The sequence below is a fragment of the Macrobrachium rosenbergii genome, chromosome 3 (genome assembly GCF_040412425.1).
Source record: "Macrobrachium rosenbergii isolate ZJJX-2024 chromosome 3, ASM4041242v1, whole genome shotgun sequence".
Taxonomy (NCBI): domain Eukaryota; kingdom Metazoa; phylum Arthropoda; class Malacostraca; order Decapoda; family Palaemonidae; genus Macrobrachium; species Macrobrachium rosenbergii.
In genome coordinates, this window is record NC_089743.1 from 47099755 (window position 1) to 47116476 (window position 16722).

The window sequence follows — 16722 nt, forward strand, 5'->3', positions numbered from 1 at the left end:
TATATATACATCTATATGCTTTATTTTTACCATACCCCTGCACCTCCAAATCCCCTTCTTATTAGGGCGTGGCTCCGGTTCTCAGCAAAATTTTGGCGTGAGGTTGTTAACCCTATTCCATAGACACAAGCTTGCTAGTTCTATGCCCTTCTCCATTCTGGCCACGGCCTATGCAAATCGCCAGACTACTAGGTAATAATTTCACTCCTTAAGTCAACAGAGGCACGATGGATTGCTCAGGTGAAGCTCGAGAGTTGAGATTAGAGCCACTTGTGCCCTGAAACCATTATGTAGCTGTAAGGATGAGGTTGCTAGCCCTTATGCTCTCTTTTAACCTCCAGATGACGCTATTAATCATTTACTCCTAGGCCGATCGGTGGGTTGCAGGTCAGATTGAACCATTGAATATATATATATATATATATATATATATATATATATATATATATATATATTTATATATACATATATATGTATATATATGTACTGTACATACACACACATATATATGTATATATGTATTTAGATACATACATTCATACGTACATAAATGCATACATACGTACATACATATATTCATATATAATATATATATATATATATATATATATATATATATAAATACATACATTCATACGTACATAAATGCATGCAAACATACATACATACATATATATTATATATATGTATATATATATATATACTCAGTTAAAGTGTGATTATGTTACACAAAATATAGTTAAACCATTTTTCTTTGATTTAATGAGTCCACGAGGGCATATAATAAACGAGGGTCAATTAAAAAAGATGGTATTTGGGAGAGGTGTCACAGAGCAACTAAGGGAGAGTATATATAGATCATAATTTCTAAGCGACAAACCCGAGTCTCTAAAATGAAGGCGATTGGAATCAAAGAAACAGTCTATAAGGAATTTGCTGACCCTACATGGTCATCCTTACCAACTTTCAAATCCACACTCATAACACTCAGGGAATAAGAAATATTTATTCATTTTTTTTTTAAATTTTCAGTCCTCCTGATTTCAAGTGAAAGTTTATTGTACAGTCTTGGTGCTACAAATTTAAAGGCTTTGAAACTAACCTTCAAAAAGTGCATCTTCGCGCACATAGTTTGAAACCATGTGTAGCTAATTTTGGGGTTACTTTACAACAGTACGAGCTCTTGTCGATGCCTTGCGTTAGCTACTTTCCTTGCTAGTTACTAGAAACAACTATAAATGATTGCTATAAGTAATTTCTCAGTAGCTTGAAATCTACCCTGTTCCTAATCTTAATTTTTATGAGCATTCGTTTTTATAAGTAAATAGACGTTATTATTTTTCAGTTATTAATCATCGTATTTACGAATATATAGTTTAATGAATATTATCTGATAGCAAGGTACTTCGCGCTCACTAGTCAAATCAGGATTTTTTAATTAGGCCTTATCAAGTAAGTAAGAATAAAGACAAAATTTAATATTTGGGTGATGCCACCTCATGAGAGATATTTCAAGTTTCCCGACGTTCAAGTTCAAAAAACTCCGCTAACTTTCTTTTTAAACAGTTTGAAACATCGGGAGTAATTTATGCCCGGTGTTTTTAAGCAATCCAGTATTTGCAAGCAAAGTCATTAATGAGTTTCACACACGAGATATTTTCCTTTTGATGCACAAATTATTCAAATAAGGTAGCAAATTGTTTTTGAATTGCTCCTATCACTGTGCTGGCACTAGACTAGCCTGCGATCAATATGGACGTGACAGATGCCAACTTGCATAATTTCGGGAATTTCTCCCTGCGAAGAGAATGTACAGTTATAGAATTTTTCCATTTGTGTGTGTACCGTTAAGTTTCTACCGAGAACTGTGTAAATCAAACGACGTGCAGTAAATGTAAGTCATGAGCAAACTGATTTTCTCTGTCTCCAACATCATCTCTAGACGTTGAGCTAAGTGTTGCAAAGATTTTTTTTCCAGCTCTCATTTAACTTGAACCATTAATTAGAAGTTTTGAAAGGCCATGCTCTGAAGAATTTAGCGCTGGACAATACTTCCCTAAGTAATACGTAAAGAAAGATTAGGGGAAGGAGTAAGAGAGGGGAATTGGCGGGAACACAAAAATGGGCGGGAAAAACAAAGGCGTGCGGCTGTGCGCAGAGGGGGACGAAATCGGAGGCGCGCGCTATAGCTCGGGAGTTCACTTAAGCTTGACATTTCAGTTGTGGTGGAGGCAGTGTTATGTGTGTGTGTCAGTGCCAGGAGTAGCCATGACAAATTGTATTTACCGTCTGCAGGTGAGTATTGAGGTTTTTCTTGGTTATCAGTTGATGAGTATGAGGTGAGAGTCGATAGGAAGTCGACTGTGATCGACGTAAATTGAAGGATGCTCATGAATGAACGAATTTTCGCACTCGAGAGAGAACGTTCTTCCTTGTCCATTACTGATGAGGTTCTTGAGTCGGGTGGGGATTTTCTTTATATTTCTTACAGGAAACATAATCCGAACATTGAGAAAGGGAGGGAGAGAGAGGCAGAGTGATAGATAGAGAGAGACACAGCTCTATAAAGAGATAGATATCAAACAACGAGCCTAGAGCATCTTTATACGGTATCGGGCGACGCTTTGATTTCCCTCAAGTGATTGTTTACTTACACCGGGAGACAGAATGCAGTAAACCTCCTTCGTCCATTAATCAGATGTTGCTTGTTGTATGCGAAGCACTGAAGCAAAATATCTTTATTATCATCATTATGGTTCAGTTCAGAGTAGGCTCTCTAGTCATTACTATAAATTGTGGTCTGGGAGATAGAGTTTTTTTGGTGTTGCAGATGAATATCTCATTATCTTTGCCTCATCAGGTTGAGTGGTATAGTACTAGACTTTTATTATTGCAGCATACTTTCCTTTGGCCGTAATTGTGGAGGACCTTTCAACAGAAGAGTAAAATTACTAAAAATAACGAGGAATTGCAGTCATCATTACCAACGTTAACGTATTTATTAGGTAGTTATATGTATAGAGTGATGGTTAACTTACGTGCACATGTATGGGCCATAATTTTTGACCAAATAGTGGACGAATCTTTTAAAATTAGAGAAAAGTAGCACCAAATCACCTTTAACCGAAATAGCCATACAAATATAGGCCTATGCAATTTTTTTTTTACTTTTTAATCACTCCCAGTTGACATAGCCATACAAATATAGGCCTATGCAATTTTTTTTACTTTAATCATTCCCAGTTGAAATAGCCATACAAGTATAGGCATATACAAATTTTTTTACTTTTAATCACCCGCAATTTTTTTTTTTTTTACTTTTTAACCTCATTTGGAATAGCCATACATAGTCTATAGGCCTATGCAAAAATGTGTACTTTTTAATCACCTGCAATTGAAATAGCCACACAAATATAGGCCTATGCAAAATTTTTCACTTTATATCACGCGTACTTGAAATAGCCGTGCAGATATAGGCCTGTTCATTTTTTTTATTTCTTAATGACCCGAAATTGAATAGCCATGCAGATGTAGGCTTATGCAAAATTATTAACTTTTAATTTCATAACTGATATGAATCACATATATGTTTTTCAAACCGGATTAAATTTTGGCACATGATTTATCTTAGGAAAATGTGCGAGAATTAAATAATAATTTACTATGTAAGGATTTTCAATCTCTGATTTTTCAGCCAGAGGTAGAGAGCTGCGAGGGTGATTGACCGCCTTCAGAAATAATAACTTGGGTAACTGCCTTCAGTGACCCTAAACTGAGTTCTAAATAGTCTGTATCAACGCTGTTTGTCAGACTTCCCGTGCTTCAGTGAACGCGTTCAAAAGTCGCGTGCTGAGTTAGCTATTAAACTCAGGAGGGTCGGTTACTATTAGGCCACGTGTCTGTTCCATCGAATGAACAGCTGCCAGTTAAGCAATATGTTACTGCTGTAATAACTCTCTTTCTGTGTGTGTGTGTGTGTGTGTGTGTATATATATATATATATATATATATATATATATATATATATATATATATATATATATATATATATATATATATATATACTGTATATATGCTATTAGGACACATTTTCTCTCATAACATTTCAATTGAGGTCAATGGCATTATTTGCAGAGCCTATCTCTATTTTTGAAATTTGAATCCGTCTACACTTCTTTTTCTCTGAAATTTCAAGCAAGCTGCTCAAGGATAAGGAAAAATGATTCACGTCTTTTTCCATTTATATACATATTATATATATACATACATATATATACAGTATATATATATTATATATATACATATATATATATATATATATATATATATATATATATATATATATATATATATATATATATATATATATACATACATACACACACACACACACACACTTTTTAACCCTCTCTCTCTCTCTCTCAATCCTTAGAGGCACATGGAGGATTACCAGTAATCACCTATAGGTCATCGTAATTGCAAATTCTCTGAATTTACTTCAATTTCCTTATAAAACGACTATCTAAAATCGACCCAACGCATAGGTAGTTTATCCGCCCTTACGAAACCTAAATAGGCAATTTCCCCACCCAATTACAGCGCTGAGATTACGTTTTCACACTTAATAAATCGTTCACCATTGCAAATTCCAGCGACCCTACCGTCATAAGCAAACGTTTATCATATCTTCACGGGACCGTGTTTATATTTCTCAGAAAATAAGCTGTGGAGTATTTATATAGGGTATATGTTCCTATATACATAAACAGTTGATTTAGCAGGGAAAGTTTCATTAATATACTAACAGAAGATTGTCTTTTGTATACTTTTATAGACCATCACCTATGTACAATGTCGAGTTCAATTATATTTGGTTTAAGTAAATGTCATCTTTAGGCCTATACATACAGCATGGTTCTTGAGGGAAAAAGGGCAGATCTGTCTCACATAAGTAAACTGTATAGCAACTGACTTTTTGTCAGCTTTATTTTCATTTATTGATTTTTGTTAAATAGAAACAAATTACTATAAAAGTACACCATCTAGGCGTACGAAGAGACCGAGTAACTCACAAGTGACAAGTAGTTCAGAATTAGGGCTAATTGCGTTGTTAATGAGCCCAAACATAGTGTTCCAGTTGTTCCACATGGTAATATTGTAGGTGCTTTGGTAGATCAACATGAAGTTTGTGAAGGCTGATGATAATATTAATGGTAGTGATAGCAGTTATAGATGCAGTAGTATAATAATAGCAGCATGTAAAAAATTTAGGTCTATTGTTTTTCCATTGTTTGGTTACAGGATGGAGTGTTATTTATCTTTGAAATTTATTTTTGTTCTTCGAGGTTAACCTAACATCGAAGATAAATTTAGAGAGATTACCATTTTCGAATGTACTTACGATCGCAAGTATTCTTTCAGCAGTCCATCATGTTTGTCATTTAGCTGAAGTAGCAAGTGAACTGACAGCTGGGAAATAAATGAGCGCTCATTGATGTGCCCTGTAATCAGTGGTATCGTGTAGTTAGGATATTAACTTCTATTTAATTATATGTGGCGAACACATAAGCTTTGAAGGGGACATAGCTGAGGCTTTGAAATCCCTTCTTTTCACTTATGCTTGATTGAGTGGAATATGTGCTCTACAATATGTTGCTTTTGAATTATCTCGGTTGTTGCGTAGAGTAACGGTAACACACGCCGGGTGGTGACCAACCTACTGTGTAGGAGTCTCCGAACCACAACCTTCAACAACCATCTCTTGGAGCTCAGATTTTGTTGCATTTATTGATATTCTTGGTTAGACTTAATCAGATGTAGTTATTATGCTTTCTAGTCCTTTCTTCCTCATGGGTCTTCTTTCTTCCCATTTTTCATATATAGCCATTTTATTCTATTCGGTTCTGCTCTGTGCAAGTTCATGATCTCGACTTGTTCCAGAATGTGTGCACTTTATGGATTTTATGAATTACAAAAACAGTGATAATAATAAAGGTCAGCCAATATTCAAAGCAAAAGTTATTAAATTTCAACCGATTTCAATGCCCTACTAATGAGAATTAACGCTGAATAGCCTTCAATAATTGGTCAGTAGAACATTGTTCTAGTACTAAGTGCTTGCAGAAACGTAACAGGGTCACTTTGTTGCCGAGAGGAAGATAATTTAAAATGATAGTGAGGTCACAGGACACATCTTCCAAAAGGAAAAAAAGTCATACATATACACGCTCTATGTTTGTATGTATGTATTAGAAGTTTCCATTGGGCGATGTTGCTTCAACTTGGAGATATTCAGTTTAGGTAGCAGCAGCATGTGGCACCTTTGTTAATCAAATACAAATGAGGGTTTGATAGCCTGTTGGTTAGTTTAGATTAAGCTGACTTACGCAAGCACGAGCTCTTGCCCCAAGTTTGTAAGGTGTGAAAGGGAGTAGGATGTTGTGGACCTCCGGACTCTGCCAAACCGTTCTGGCAGTGTTTCAGCAGGGGATCCAGGCATCAAAATATATAACTTTCCTGTGTAATTTGGATTTCGGTGTGGAATTGGAATGGTTTAGCTTTTTCCGTGTTTGGTAAGTCTCTGAAGGTTATTGATGAGAAAATGACATAAAGGCACGTCTACACTCTTACCCTGTTGCTTTCTCTCTCTTTCTCTTATCTAGGTGTGGTGCATTCTCTCTCTCTCTCTCTCTCTCTCTCTCTCTCTCTCTCTCTCTCTCTCTCTCTCTCTCTCTCTCTCTAGAATTTCTCTAGCTTTCAGTTTTCATAGTTTTTAAAATTTTATTATCTATATCACTGAGTTTTCCATAAGACTTGTATGCTTATGAAGCTGAATTTTTGTCATATTGTCTTCTTTCGTTCTTAAGCATTTGACTTTGTGGACCTTAGTTATCTATTAACAACAGTTTTGATTGAATCAATCATTGTATCTGTGAGGCTCTCCGAGTCATATCCAACCTCTATCAAGAATTTTAATGGGTCTATTGTGGTCTTATTTTATTTAACATGATACTTTTTAAACCATGAAATGTAAATATTGATAATGTTTATGCTTTTGAAATTCAAGGTGAATTTTTTATGGAAAAACTTCTTCATAAACTTGGTCAAGTGCTGGTAACTGTCGAGTAATATATATAGTTTAGATGTATTAATTTATCGTCCATGTGTTTGGCTTGATATCCAGTAAATTTGTGTCAAGTACCGTTTACATATGTATTTTTCTTCTTTCTATATTCCTTATTTTTGGTAATTTCTTGCAAATGAACACCATCTTCTTTGAAAGCTTGAATTTCAAGTCAAAGACCTTTGTAGGCTTGTTCCATATGAATAGGGTTTATCTTTTGAATAATAATAATAATAATAATAATAATAATAATAATAATAATAATAATGAACATTTTCGTTTAGTTCCAATACACTGGTAGGTTTTCATATATGGAGACTTACCATAAGCCTACTACTCATCTGAGAGCTCTTAGTAATGCTCATATGGGCAGATGCTCTCAGTATTTTTTGTTTATGTTTGTGGGAAAGCTCTCTGCATTACTTTCACGTGTATAGATTCTCAGTAATGGTCATTTGTTTTGAGGGGGTTTTGAGTAATGCCCAGTTCTGTGGAGGATTTCAGTATTCCTTAACTGTTGGGGGAGGATTTCAGCGATGTTTTCACGTATCTTCAGTTTTGGTCACCTTTGTTGGGAACCTTTAGCACACTTGGGGACACCTCCAGTAATGCTCTTTTCTGTAAGGAGTCACGTTAAATTGTTCATATATGGGTACTACTTTGGCTTGTTATCTACGCGTCACCTACTCCGAGGTGCTAACCTCGGTTTTTTTTTACCGAGGCGCATTGGCACAGACTCGCAGGGGTACCCTTTTAGCTCGTTAAAGTAATGTGAATCGAAACTTATTTACTAACCTAAATTTCTCCCTCAGATATATGTTTTGTCAATAAAAATGTTAACGAATAAAGAGATTATAAAGTATTGCGATGGTAAGTCTAAATTTAATAACAACACCCGCCGAAGTCAACGACAGGAGCTTGTTTTCGGATGCACGCTGCATCATTTTTTTACTTTTCACATATTTTAACACCAATTAGGATAAATTACACTAAGCATAAGAAAAACATGTTATTATAGGCTTTCCTTGAATACCAGAATCTACTAAAAACATGGAATTAATAAAACTCGCTATTGGCGAAAACTTCCGGGGAGGTAAAACGAACGGGCTGTGGCGGCCTGGCGGGAAAACTATCACAGGTGATTGTTATTGCAGCATTTTCCTGATTTATGTCATTGCAGCTTTTTCCTGATTTATGTAAGTGTTGAAATCAGTATTATGTTATTGAGATGACGTTAATGGCTATATCTGCAATTAAATAGTTTCTATGCATCTTTTTGTAGGTGCACACCAATAAAAATATATTTCGCAGAAATTAACAACTTACTCTTTCATGTAAGTTACAGCAGACAATGCGAGATAAGAAAACCTTTTATCTTCTTATTTTGCGTTCTGTTCAGGACACATATAAGGTTAACACGAGTTTCTGCGGATATTTTGAGAAGTAAAAGAATATGTGATTGAGTAGAAAATGTACTATACACATATACATTTTAAGGATTAGTAGGCTATATGCGTCTACTGTCAAATACCAAGGCGGGGATGGAAGGGAAGGGGAGAGGGAGGGGTATCGCGGTTGTAACTCGGTGAAATTATGAATTCGTTTAATTATGATTTTTATGCAATTTATGGAACACTACAGTATCCTCAAACCGAAAATAGTGCTATTAATAGTCTATACCTTTACGACAAAATTAGCAAACCCTTTCCATACGGACTTACATCATAGGCCTACATACACATAGCCTGGCCTACATACACCTAGCCTAACTTATATCAAGCGTCAGCTACTGTTTACTGTTACTCCTTACCCTAAAGAGTTAAGCAAAATTTATTGCAATTTCCAAAAAATGGTGTAGGACACATAGACATAGGCTAGCCTAGTTTGAAATGTGTGCAAGAAATAAAGCCATAGTGAGGGAAGTACATTATTATTATGTAAAAGAGAAATTAGCGTCTTCATATTTATCATCGTATTTATCATAATGATATAACAAAAGGCTTCAGCACAAAAGCCTATAAAAGATGATATGTAGCTGAAAAGTTTTCTTGCCCATCAACATTTGCTGGAATGTGGATACCATATGAATAACTAGGCCTACCTATCTAGGTAATTTTATCTAAATTTTATCTAAAGCCACATGCTGTTCCTTTTACCTCCCCGGAAGTTTTCACCAATAGCGAGTTTTATTAATTCCATGTTTTTAGTAGATTCTGGCATTTAAAGAAAGTTTATAATAACATGTTTTTCGTATGCTTAGTGTAATTTATCCCAATTGGTGTTAATTTATGTGAAAAGTAAAAAAAATGATGCAGCATGCATCCGAAAACAAGCTCCTGTCGTTGACTTCGGCGGGTGTTGTTATTAAATTTAGACTTTCCATCGCAATACTTTATAATCTCTTTATTCGTTAGCATTATTTATTGACAAAACATATATCTGAGGGAGAAATTTCGGTTAATAAATAAGTTTCGATTCACATTACTTGGTAATTATTTGAAAACAATGATGCTATTCGGACAAAATACTTGCAACCAATCAGCTAGCAGGAAACTTTAACGAGCTAAAAGGGCACCCCTGCGAGTCTGTGCTAATGCGCCTCGGTAAAAAAAAAAACTGAGTATAGTACTAAACACCGTATGGTAAATGTAAAGTAGACGGCCGGACGAAGATATTGTTTACTAACATAATTTGTCGACCGCACAATATAGAAATGGGTGTATATAATACCTGGATCCCCGAGGGGCTAGTATTAAACACGGCGCCCCAAGGAGCTTCCGCCATTTTTAGTACTAGCACCTCGGAGTAGGTGACACGTAGATAACTAGCCAAAGTAGCACCCGTATATGTTAGTAGTTTTTATATGAGGAGCCTTTCAGTATTATCCATATATGGGGCCTTTTAGCAAACATCACGGGTGTGAAGGTTTACATTATTAAGATGGGAATGCTTTTACCATTGCTCATTTATATGAGTTTTTAATTTTTTTGTGATGCTTACGTCTAGGATCCATTTAGTTCTGCTTTTTTTTTTTCTTTCTTTCTAATGAACACTATTCTTTGGAAGCTTGAATTTCAAGTCAGTGGCCCGTGTGGGCTTGTTCCATGTGAATAGGTTTCATCAACTGAATAATAACAAGTTTTAAGTTGGTATTCACATAGGCCTACATTGGTTGTCTTTCTGTATGTTCACAAGTCCTTCAGTTTTGTCAACAAATATGTCGGCAAGCATTCAGTATTGCTTATCACAGTAATGGTAGTCAGCCTTATAACATTTGTCCATTCAACTACTGTAGCCTAGTACTGTAAATACCATGCACATAATTTGCAGCGTAAGTCATGTATGGGAAGTGCTTCAGTAGTGTTTAAAAGCTGGAAATGTTAACCACCTATGACGGGATACTTTATAGAATTACGTATCTCTTCAGGGAGAAGCTTTAGATATTGCTCAACTGTGTAAGTAAGGAGTTATTTGATACTGTTCACATGTGGGAGGCTTCCTGTATTGCTCATCTTCCGGGACGCCTCTTGTACTGCCTACATAGCCTGCGGGTGGAAGGCTTTAGTAAACGTCACGTGCGGAGACATTCAGTATTGTTCATCCCTGTAGGTCAGAATTCCTCCGTTGCATATATCCCTGGAGAGTTGTTTTATAATACAATGTTCACGTTTGGGAATGCTTTAGGCTACCACCAATGCTTCCATAAATGTGTATGCTTTGGGCGCTGCTTTCACAAGTGGCCATGCTTTCCTGTCCTTCTACAATAGTCAGAGTAGAAGAAAAAGTAACCAGACTTCTACATTGATTTTCTATTCTAATTTGCATCTGAGAGAGTTAACTCCTCTTCCGTGACAGTATGTTGGTTTGGAGACGGACTGGACTAAGTTGTAAATAATGTTTATGTGCCTTCTTCCGGGTGTTGCGTAGTAGCTGTGAACTCGTTAGTAGTTTTATTTATTATTTGATAGCTGTCTTTTAGGTGGTTAGTTAAAAAAGATATGTACTGTAGTACAATTAAGATTAGTTTTGAATTTATCCCTGATTGCTTTCACACAAGCGTTGATCTTACATTGGCGTTGGGTTTGCTTTCTACCTGTGAATTTTGGGTTGTGATCATATAGCCAGTAACCTCCTCAAACCGTATGTTGTATCATAATCCTTATTATAGCCTCGACTGTCTTTAATATGAGACTCTCTCCTTTTCTTACTCATATTGAACGGCTAGTCATTTAATCACTTATTTTTTATTTCCTTGTGCTCGCCCTCCATTTGGCCTACTCCCCGTAGGGGGTAGTGCTGTATGTGCACTCATGCGGTGCACTGTAGGCATTGCTTGAGGTTCTTTGCAGCGTGCCTACGGCCCCTAGCTGCAACCCCTTTCGTTCCTTTTACTGTACCTCCTTTCATATTCTCTTTCTTCCATCTTACTTTCCAGCCTCTCCTAACAATTGATTCATGGTGCAATTGCGAGGTTTTCCTCGTTACACCTTCAAACCTTTTACTGTCAATTTCCGTTTCAGCGCTGAATGACTCATAGGTCCCAGTGCTTGGCCTTTGGCGTAAATTCTGTATTCAATTCAGTTCAGTTCATTTGGCCTACTTTTTCGTTTTTGCTTAAGGGCATAGCCCGTTTTAAAGTTTTTGCTAGCTCCATAAGAATATTCGCAGTTGAATGAAATTAATAAACAAATTGAAAAATTCTGTCATTGCCAACTCCAATAGTCCGTTTTGTTATAACTTAATTAGTTTTAAGATTTGATTGAATTTAGAAGGGTACTTTAAAATATGATATTTTTTAGATCTTTTTGTCTCAAGAAAATTTCTTAAAAAAAGTTATGTAACGCAAATCATAGAATTGATAAGCCTCTGTCGTTCTTGGGTGTTGTCACATTTCCATTTTATTAGGAAATTAGATAATTTACAGTGTTTAGAATGAACCATCATTACTAAGAAAATAATCAGTAGTTTTATGGTAGTCATATAACACACATTATAGTAGGTGGGGTGGTTGAATTCATAAAAAAATGAATCTAAAAGTTTTGTCACAGGTCTGTCTGAACTGAATACAGTACCAGGGTTTTTGAGTCTATATCTGTCGTACAAAACAGACACTTACATTTTTATCTTTTTATCTTTATTTAATATTAAACTATGTTATACGCGTTGTTTTGAGGAACTTATAAATTTATTTTTGTGCAGGCGTTGAAACAAAAGTACTGATATTTAACAGTAAGAGTATAAATACAAGTAGAATCCAAAGTCAAAGCATCTGAAGTAATTATATATATATATATATATATATATATATATATATATATATATATATGTGTGTGTGTGTGTACATATTACTTGTATATCATAGTGTACTGATTGCCAACGTTAGTGGGGGTGGGGTATCTTTTTTTGTTGTCATGGTCAAGGTCCTTCACACACACACACACACACACACACACACACACACACACACACACACACACACACACGCGCGCGCGGGTGACCCCAACTGAAACCCGTGGAATAAGATAGCAAGAATTAATTTTTTTTATCTGTCGATAGGACAGGTAACCTTATATTATTGGGAAAATAGAGAATGAAGTGGACCGAATGAATCTCTTAAGAGTAACTATAAGAAACAAAGAATACGGAAGCAGTTGGAGAATTCCCAACGAGTAAATTACTTTTGTTACAGAAATTTTCATTTTGTCATGAAATTAGATAGATACAGCCGCATGTTCCTTATCAGTGTTTATGATCTTAATTTTGTTTTTTAGTGAGGTTTCATGTTGAAATGTAGGCCTATGGGGGAATAAACTTGGAATGAAGGCCTATGCAAAAATAAACACCATCCCTAAAAATATCATAATTCACTATAGCACCGACTGTATCTTGTTACGTGAGTTCAGAATTCGTCATCTGTATTCCGCCTGGGAGATTTCTGAAATCGGTACACATTTAATTTTCGCCGGAGTCCATATCTGATCGGCGCTGCATTTTTGGGTTGATTTAACAATAAGTATGCTGCTGACATCTGTCGCTTATGTATTCAGCTATTTTTTTCCCGTTTTTTTTTTTTAAGGAGTAGGAGCAAATAGCTTGTTTTTTTTGTGATGATAGTTTTAATTCACAAGCTATAAGTTATATGTTATGTTAAGTGACCATTTTAGATTAATTATTCTCCATGTTTCACATTGAATAGAATGAAACGGAGTTTCATATGTACCGAAGTTTGTTTTCATTGTTTTTTAAGGTGTATCATCAATCAACTTGTTTTGTATATGATAACAGTTTTAATTCACTTAAACTATTAAGTCATATGGTATATTAAGTGATTGTAATTAGATTCTTTTCTATGTCTCACGTTTAATAGAACGAAATTCATATTTAACAGAATGAAATTCATTCATATTTAATAGAATGAAACAGCCTTAATGAAAATAATTTTAATGCATATGGTTAGATATTGCAGTAATGATCTTACAGTGATTGCATACTTTTATCTGAATAAAAAAAAAAGCAGTAGAGACTGAAGAATATCAGAGTGAATGGGCGAGGGTGTGAAATGGGGGTGAGCAAGGGCTGTGTGATATCCTTGGATTTATTTTCTTTGTGAGGTAAATAGGGAAGCTTAAAATTTGTATGGTCAGAACGTCTGGTGACACTGCGGATTACTGATTTAGTGGCAGGGGTTGAAGGAGTGAATAGGGAGATTGCAGAATGTGACATAGACAGAATGTATGGTAGTGGTCAAAGACCAAAACATTATTAGATGTAATAATAATAATAGTAACAACAACAACAACAATAATAATAATAATAATAATAATAATAATAATAATAATATCTTTCATTTTAGCTCAGGGCCATCTGCAGGGAATATACAAAACAGTGCAATACACACAAATTTGATACACGAGGTAAAGTGATAAAAATGGTAACAGGCTATACCCAGACAGTTGCTGTTAGAGTAATAGTAGTATTCATAATAATAGAAATGATGGTAATGATATTGAAAAAATATAGTAATAATAAGAGAAAAACACTGGGAAAATAAACAAGTAGTTCAGTTTTATTAACTTGGATTAGGAAACAGTATTTAATGAAATGAAGAGTTATTTCGGAAATAGGAATGTTTTTTCTGTAGATTAGGGAAGGATGATAAAAACACATGTTTGATCAGTTTTGCAATATAGTTCTATATTAATAAGTCGATGCACAAGAGACTGGAAGCCGCTGGAATTTGGACGTAGAGGAGAATTCCAGGAAGGCTTAACACAAATAGTTCGAAAATATTAAGTCGATGCACAAGAGACTGGAAGCCGCTGGAATTTGGACGTAGAGGAGAATTCCAGGAAGGCTTGACACAAAAATGGATAGTTTGAAAATATTAAGAAACCAACTTTATTATCCGGGTCAAGTGTCAAGATGGAAAGGTTTGGAAGTTACTTTACCAAGGAAAAGTCAAGGGAAGATGATGGAATTAGGAGAGTGGTAAGAGGGCAGAGACCAGCCTCAGCATTGACGAAAATAGAGGTAGAACAGAAGTTTATTTGTCCACAGTGTGAACAGAAATTTTGTCATGATAGATAACCCTAGTCTTTTCTTATCACATCCAAAATATTGCTAACTTTCTCATTCCACTGTGGAAGGTACAGTACACAATATATGTCACTGAAGTGAAGCGGGTTGTTATGAAATGCCTTATTCTCAGTAGAAGTGATGCCTTAGCATCTCTCAGGTCTTCGCAGTCTATCAGGAGTTGTTATTATTATTATATTATTATTACTATTATTATCATTTAGATGATGAACCCTATTTAAATGGAACAAGCCAATAGGGGCCATTGACTTGAAACTCAAGCTTCCAAAGAATATGATGTTCGTAATAAGTCCACTATAATTTTTCGATCTTTTATTTAGGTTCCAGTACACTAAATTTCATAGATCTACATCTACATTTTACTCTCTCTTCTTGGCTTTGTCTTGCCTGCATTACCAAGATGGTAGCTAGCTACCGTGTGTTTTCGTTGGGGTTGGTATGGGGGCGGGGTGTTGGTATGGGGGGCGGGGTGTTGGAATTGAGGATGGAAGAGGTGGGTAGGGGGTAAGGGGGATTGGATCTTTAGCAGTTTGAAGGATTCTGATTCCGTTCACCATTAGGGCAAGGCCCGTAGGGGGCTAGTGCCGTCAATGCACCTCATGCGGTGCACTGTAGGCATTACTTAACGTTCTTTGTAGCGTGACTTCGACCCCTAGCTGCAACCCCTTTCGTTTCTTTTACTGTACCTCCTTTCATATTCTCTGTCTTCCAACTTACTTTCCAGCCTCTCCTAACAATTGATTCATAGTGCAACTGGGAGGTTTTCCTCCTGTTACACCTTTAAAAACTTTTACTGTCAATTTCCATTTCAGAGCTGAATGACCTCATAGGTCCCAGTGCTTGGCCTTTGGTCTAAATTCTATATTCAGTTTAATTCAGTTCAACCATTAGGGCAAAATATACACTCTACAATTTATGCTCTTGATTTTTAAATGCCTTCTTTTTGAAATTTAAGTTGTTTTGCGAGACTTCTATGTATTTCATTAAATATTTTGTTTCATCTTCATAATTACTTTTCCCCTTTCTGTTCAGGTTCCTTTATCTGAACATACCACTGGTGCCTTTAGACTTGCAGGCCTCTGAATTTTCCAGAAAAGTTTGTAGTTTGGACGCGATACTACTGTACTACTACTACTACGACTACTACGACTACGACTACTACCAATAGTAATAATTATTCGTTTATCGGCAATAATCGAAAAGAATGTTAGAAACACTCATGACTAGTCCATCTTTCAGGGTGTTGACTTATTAAAAGGAAACCAACACCCAAGCACTTCTTAAAAAGAGAAAGAAGAAAAAGAAGGAGAAGAGGAAGGAAAAAAAAAGAAGAATGTGACACACACAAACAGACACACACACACACACATTAGTAAAAGAAAAAAAAAAAGGAACTCGACATCTACGCAAAATGATACGAAACTTTTTTTCTTTTCTCTTTTTTATTTTCACGGTTAAAAATAGCAAAGATTTTCAGGGCTTTAGACGTTTTGCGGCCACGTTCCAGTTATATACCTAAAAATGGAAAAGCACTTGTGACGCGAAAGAGCGTATATTTCCCCCTTTTGATAAAGGTTGTAAAACTTGTCTTGCGAAAGAGGAGGGGGAAAAGGGACTGCCTGATTGATTTTCTAAAAATGGGAGGTGAAAATATGGGTTGAGAGGGAGTGTATATGTCTGTATATATGAATGTGAATACATATGTATACATATATATATGTATATGTGTGTGTGTGCATACATATAAATATGTATATGTGTGCATTATATATATAGAAAAATATATACATATATAGAAATGTATACATATATATCTTCTTTGTCTTCACCCTTTACCCATATCTATATGGGGTCGCCGTTCCGTGTAAGCCTCCTCCATCTTCTGTCTTGCGTATCCTGTTCTCTTAACCCTTTTTCCCGCATGTCATTTGCTACGTTATCTTTCCATCTGAATCTTGGCCTTCCCCATCTCCACCTCCCAACCACCTCCATGCCCATGACCC

At 35.7% G+C, this 16722-nt stretch overlaps 1 protein-coding gene across 3 annotated transcripts in view; it reads left to right on the forward strand.

The window, feature by feature from the left end:
* The first annotated feature begins 2169 nt into the window (after positions 1-2169).
* The window catches only part of LOC136855085 (transmembrane protein 117-like), a 321784-nt gene continuing 307231 nt past the window's right edge, over positions 2170-16722 (forward strand). For all 3 annotated transcript variants that reach the window (XM_067131898.1, XM_067131907.1, XM_067131914.1), the window contains exon 1: positions 2170-2295. The gene's annotated coding sequence lies outside the window, so the exon portion shown is untranslated. The remainder of the gene's footprint in view (positions 2296-16722) is intronic.